The 6,878-nt window shown below is 38.4% G+C and overlaps 1 pseudogene; it reads left to right on the plus strand.

Annotated features, from left to right (window-relative positions):
- The first annotated feature begins 5,376 nt into the window (after window positions 1-5,376).
- LOC116628893 lies at window positions 5,377-6,113 on the plus strand (annotated as a pseudogene).
- The last annotated feature ends 765 nt before the right edge of the window (window positions 6,114-6,878 follow it).

Below are 6,878 nucleotides of genomic sequence, written 5' to 3' on the forward strand. Positions count from 1 at the left end.
AGAGCATGTTGTAGTTCTAAAAAGACAGGAATCACTGACTTCAGTGGCATGCAAGTCGGCTTACCATTAAGGTAGTGCCTTAAATAACATTCATTTCTCTGAAACGCATAATTAGGTCAAGTATACTATTATAATTCACCTTGAGGTTGGTTAAGAAAGTACAACTTTAGAGAAAAAATTAACATGGGAAGCTACTCTTGGAGCTAAAAATGGGAAAAAAAACCCTACATTTATATTGAAAATAAATGTAGCCACCTGCTATGAGAAATTCTCCTTTTCCAGGCAGTCTCCTCAGGGCTGGATTCATCATTGGTAAAATCAGGTCACTTCCAGCTTTTCAGAATTTTAAACTTCTAAGAGTAATGAATCTATGCCCTTTCTCATAATATGACCTTGTATTAAGACCCCGACTTGGTTAATAATGAAGGGAAAGAAGCACATAGGGAGTCCCTCCCTTTACTTCTCTTTTTCTTTGCTTCCTTGCTCTGGGGCTCTGCCAACAGGTGCTTGATGACTCTTCTTGGTCGAGCAGCCTTAGAACCTGTTCTCTACTTATACGAATTCAAATCAGAAGCAGACTCTGGATCTACTTCCTGAGCAGTTGACATGACTGCATATGACAGGACTGCCTTACTCACCAATTACAGAGAAGCTGAAACAGAGCTCTCAGGCATAATAGAGCTGCTTTGAGATGACCATCCATCCATACCCAAGTGGTACTTAAATGGAATTGATTTCTATGTGTAAGCCATGGTAACCCAGCCCACTGATATAATGAGATCCAGTGACTAGACCAGCAACTTTTTCTTCCCTGGCAAAAGAGTTAGAAAGGTAGGTGAGCAAAGGGGTAGAGGTTTCTCAACAGCCTGAGACAGAAAAGCAGGACAAACAGGTACGTTTCTTACCTAATATTCAAATGTTAGTTTAATTCAGCATTTCCCAATGTGTGTTCCACATATAATAGATATATTTCTGATAATATTAGTCCATGGATTTTTAAAATTTCACTTGAATTGTGATACTCAGTGATTCTTAATATGTTAAATCGATGGTTTTCAAGATTTCAGGAGAAGGGTAGATATTAGGTAGAACAAAGCCATTGGTCATTTTTGACTCTCAATTTAGATAGTTTGTTATTATAGCTGTTGTTTTTCCAAAGCAAAACAACAGTCTTGAGAGCGAGGTCAGACCAACCTGTTACAGAAATTTACTATAAAAAGTGGTTGGAGAGAATTTCAAATGTGAAGTTGCATTCTGTACAAACAGAAACAGAAGGCTTTGGGCAGAAAAAGGGAGAGAAGTAATATCAATAGATAGCTTTGACTGAGCAGCTCCCTGTGCCAGGTACTTTTCAAGTACTTAATACACACTATCTATTCAATCTTTACAACAACTTTCTAGTATTATCTTCTTTCTACAGATATGGAACCTAAGAGGGTTTAAGTAACTTGACCAAGTTGACACAGCTTTAAGTGGTAGAGGGTAGATTCAAACTCAAGAATGCTAGGTCCAGAGCTGATGCTTTTGAAACTACATTCTACTGCTTCTGTTATTCTATAAGGAGTTCAGTTTTCTTCACTTCAAACAATCTCATCTCTGCAGGGTCAAGAGGTAGGAAATGGGGTGGGGTGGGGTGGGGTGGAGAGGTGATATAAGAGAGGTCTCAGAGAGTCTAAGGAGAAGCTGCCAAAAGCCGCTGGGGTCATACATCTGGTTTCATGTTTGGAAATCTGGAAGAAGATCACCTGAAACAGCCCCTGTGCATTCGTGGGCAGCCACAGTGTTGTGTGAATGGTGTCCTTGACATTTAGGCATAGAGAGGGCTTGTGTTATGCCTCTCTGTGGTGTGAAATCAGTCTAGGAAATCCTGCGTGTGCTGGAGGGGAAGAGAAGGTCACCTGAGTTGAGAATTCAGAAGACAGACATAAGACTGCTCTGACATGAGAGTTGGGAAACCAAATCTGGCTGAGATCCAGATATCTGCGATGTCAGTGAAAACCAAAGTGAGGCCAAGTCATCAAGGATTTTGATCATGCCAGTAGGACAGACCATGGGTAAACCAGTACAGATGCCAACCATAAATTCCAGCAGACAATTCAGTGGACAAGCTTCAAACAAGGCAGTCAAAACAACTGCTCAAGACCACTTAATGGGTCTGAGGCCACAATCCCCATCCCTAGGCATCATGGGCAACAGTAAATTCCCACTTGATTCCAGGTTCATTTAGGATTACAACTAGAGGCAAGAATAGTCTCTGAGCTTCTGAGTATTTACCAGAAAGAGTCTATGTTTGCCAGAAATTGCTTTGAACCAGAAAGGTCTAAGGTATAGCAAATTGGCACTTTCAAATTGGTTTCTCATCCTTACCCCATCACACCCCACTATCCAGCAAAGCACAGAGATTATGGTGGTAATTAAAAGAGTCATTTAAAAAAAAAAAAAAAGAAAATGGAGAAACTTTTTGTACACCCCAATTTATAGAGTGTTCAATTGCAAGCAGCAGTTACACAGAACACAAGTTCTGTGTGAGGTTGATAAATATTATTCAAAAATATTTCCTTGTTATATAAGATTGGGAATATGATTTTAAAAATTAAACAGGTTTCTATGGTGCACAAATTCTCAGAAACTTAAATTAGGGTCATTAACATTGGGAGTCTATGAGAGCAGATTATATATGCCAAGTTTTGAAATGTACTATTTCTAAACATTTTTACATGTTAAATTTTCCATATTAAATTTTCCATTTAACATAATTAGTATTTCATAAAACACTCTTTGGGAAACAAAGGTTTGGCTCAATATAAGGGATCTCCATGATTATTAAACATAAAGTCAGGAGATCAGATCCAGGATATGTATAGTTACTCACACATACACACACAGAAGGAGACAGAGAGTAAGAGAGAGAGATCTATATCTCTTATCTCTTTGGAGGTATTATAAAATTACTTACTAATATTTTAGTGAACATTACCAGAGCTGGCAATCTTATTCCACTAAATCTGCATTTTATATTCATTTTGTGCTAGAGAGTAAGATAGTGAGATTGTATTTTCCACTTGGTAAATTGTCTCATGCATGACATCTGAGGACTACTGGCTATAGTAAGATGATCTAAATTTTGTGTTAACATTAGTTGAGAAAAGCTAAGTTTTCCTCCCTGCCTGCTCAAGCTCAATGTTCAGTTTAACACAGAGAATCAGAGGCTGTGGTATTCTTTTCCCAGTGTAGACAATCATTATTAATTTGTACTAATGCCAGTACATTGTTTCATGTTTGGAAATCTGGAAGAAGATCACCTGAAAGAGCCCTCTACCCTCCCAACCTAAGCATCTCCCAAAGCCCCCTTCTCTTGATACCATCATATTGGGCATTAGGATTTTGACATATGAATTGGGGGAGAACATACATTCAGACCATATTGAGTATAATAAGGACCATGTCTCCCTCTGGGGAAAATATTTTCTATAAATATCTAGATGACCAAGTAGGAGCTATTGCCAAAACCCACATATTTTGATTCTTTGTTTTTTAATCTGAGTTAATTGCTCCTGAAAAACTTTAAGTTATATAAAATAATGAACATTTTGCTTTCTTAGACCTCTCTTTGAAGACTTTTGAGGTTGTTCCATTTAACCTAATCAATTGTCAGGGATATCACTTCTATCTCTCAAGACAGGTATTATAACACAATAGGTAGAAAATCTACAGCACATTATAATCAGTTATTCTGAAATGATCCTAATGTTGTACCAACACAAATAAGCTGTTTAAATTCATGTTTTAGCAGCATCTGTTGCTGGCAGATTTAATACCTGATTGTCAGATCAGGATTTCTAAATCCTTTCATCCAGAAAATACTAGAAGCATAGTTTAGTTAAAACTTGCAACTTATAAATCTTTATCTTTAGAATGCAGGTTTAATTTGGGGAAGTCATCATTTTTCTCCCCTTTGTTAGCTTGTCTCTTAAATGAAGCAGAAGCACATTCTGGTTACTTTCAGTCAGGAAGAGATATTAAAAGGGAACACAGAGAAGCAAGGAAAATCACACCCCCTCGAAACAAGTATTACTGCTGGGGGGAATTAGCAGTTTCCCCAGGTGTCCAAGAGCCGCTGTGGTGTCCTTGTTGAAGAATGTGACTATTAAAGATGCATGACTATGCCTCCAGATTCTAATGCTTATCCAGTACATCTGTTAGCATATGCATTAATTCCAACCACTAGTGCTCTTTCTGTCTCCCAGTCATGCCTCCAAAAAAGAGGATTAGATTAGGTCAGAGGGACTCTGACAGTTGGGCAGCCTTCCCATATTAGGCCATGTCATAATTGTTGCGAGCCCATGACCGTTTACATATGGCAGCTCATGGGCACAAATGCATTCCTGCTTTAAGTAACCACTATCAGGAAGGGAGGGTCACATCATTAGCTTTCCTTAGAAATATGGGAGTTGTAGGCATCGTGGACCTAGTAAGTCCCTTTCAATGCCTCTCAAGAACTATAAAGGATTTACTTCCAACTAATACATTAGCCTGCCAGTTTCATGGTTGCCAGCAGAATATAAGAGATTCCTGAGTCAGAGACAATGGACAGTTTATTATTTACAGTAGTAGCAGTAGCCAGAGCATCATCATTTTGTATCACTTTGCCAAGCCACAATTCCCACAGGGCAACGGGAAGAGTGCAAAATGATACCTGCAGGAGAGGAATCCCAAGCTTAGGGAGCTTGATCTCTTTAAATGGACTGTAAGCTCGTCTGAACTTTTCCCCAGAGGGAGACATGGTCTTTATTATACTCAATATGGTCTGAATGTATGTTCTCCCCCAATTCATATGTCAAAATCCTAATGCCCAATATGATGGTATCAAGAGAAGGGGGCTTTGGGAGATGCTTAGGTTGGGAGGGTAGAGGCCATTATAAGAGACACCCCACAGAGATCCCTCACTCCTTCCACCATGTAAGGATACAATGAGAAGTCTGTGACATGCAAGAGGGTCATCACCAGACCACAACAGCACCCTGATCTTAGACTTCTAGCCTCCAGAACTATGAGAAATACATTTCTGTTGTTTATAAGCCACCCTCTCTGTAGTATTTTGTTGTAACAGCCTGAACAGACTAAGAGAATGCTGGAGAGCAAACAAAGATGAACTTTGCTCCAGAGAGAAATAGTATCTCTGTCTTCCAAGTTTGCTCACTAGACAAACATCTCTGAAGGATAGTTCAGCAAAAAAGTCAAGCAGTGCCTTTGCTTGCAAGACACACAGAAACATAAAAGAATTATCTCCCTAGAAGACTCCAGCTCAAAAAATGCTAAGCATGATTTATATGAAGAGATATAATTAGCTCATTTCTGGCTAGAACCAGGGAGGGTGCAGAAGAGAAGAAAAAGAATGTTCCTGCTGTGCCAGAAAGCCTTAAGAAGAAGCAAAGGAATTTTGCAGAGTTGAAGATCAAGCGTCTGAGAAAGAAGTTTTCTCAAAAGATGTTTCAAAAGGCAAAGAGGAAGCTTATCTATGAAAAAGCTAAGCATTACCACAAAGAATATAGGCAGATGTACAGAACTGAGATTCGAATGGCAAGGATGGCAAAAAAAGCTGGCAACTTCTCTGTACCTGAGGAACCCAAATTGGCATTTGTCATCAGGATCAGAGGTATCAGTGGTGTGAGCCCAAAGGTTCAGAAGGTGTTGCAGCTTCTTCGCCTTTGACAGATTTTCAGTGGCAATTTTGTTAAGCTCAACAAGACCTCAGTTAACATGCTAAGGATTGTGGAACCATATACAGCACGGGGGTACCCAAACCTGAAGTCGGTGAGTGAACTGATCTACAAGCATGGTTATGGTAAAATCAACAAGACGCTATTGCCCTGACAGATAATACGTTGATTGCCTGATCTCTTGGTAAATATGACATCATCTGCATGGAGGATCTGATTCGCGAGATCTATACTGTTGGAAAATGTTTCAAAGAAGCAAACAACTTTTTATGGACCTTCAAATTATCTTCTCCACGAGGGGGAATGAAGAAAAAGACCACCCATTTTGTAGAAGGTGGAAATGCTGGCCACAGGGAAGACCAGATCAATAGGCTTATTAGAAGGATGTACTAAGGTATCTACCATGATTATTTTTGTAATCTGGTCAGTAATAAATGACTACTCTCAAATGGAAAAAAAAAAAGATGTAATTAAACAAAACAATATTGCAAACATGAAATATTTGAGTTGCATGTGAAAATTGAAAACATCAAGTGTGAAATCCTCTCATCACTCATAGTCATCTCTCCCCATTCCAAGATTTCTACCAGATTGTGCCTTAAACTCATTGCTTCTTTCTTAGTGGCTTTATGATAAAACATTGAGAAAATTGACAGCTGTCTTTCAAACATCCAGGGTCTCTATAGACATAAAGCATTTCCTGTCCATCTTAGTACCATAATTTCTTCTTTTTTCGTAAAATACAAAGAGATATGAACAAAAGCTTTCCTGCTCTCAAAAACAGAGAACTCACTACAAGATCCCATTGTCCCAACTATTACCTACTATTTTCCTTCTAGGAAAGCCTGTTTTCATGGCTAACAATGGATATCTGAGGAAAAAAATAAATTTCCAGAAAGTAGCAGAATATCATCAGGGTGTTGTTTTGTTTTTGTTTTATTTTTTTTGCTTTGCTTTGATTTTTTTACATTAATGTGTATATCATATATTTCTGATTGCAAAACAGTAGTTGATTATGACAGAGACTCTATGCCTCTCAAATGCCTTTTCTCTTCTTTCATTGCAATTATATCAAACTAATTCAGACCATTAATATAACTATTCACAAGAATACATTACTTGACTGCTCTTATCTAGATATAGCCATGAGACTAAGGT

This window comes from Phoca vitulina, unplaced genomic scaffold (genome assembly GCF_004348235.1).
Source record: "Phoca vitulina isolate PV1807 unplaced genomic scaffold, GSC_HSeal_1.0 scaffold3, whole genome shotgun sequence".
In the NCBI taxonomy this organism is placed as follows: domain Eukaryota; kingdom Metazoa; phylum Chordata; class Mammalia; order Carnivora; family Phocidae; genus Phoca; species Phoca vitulina.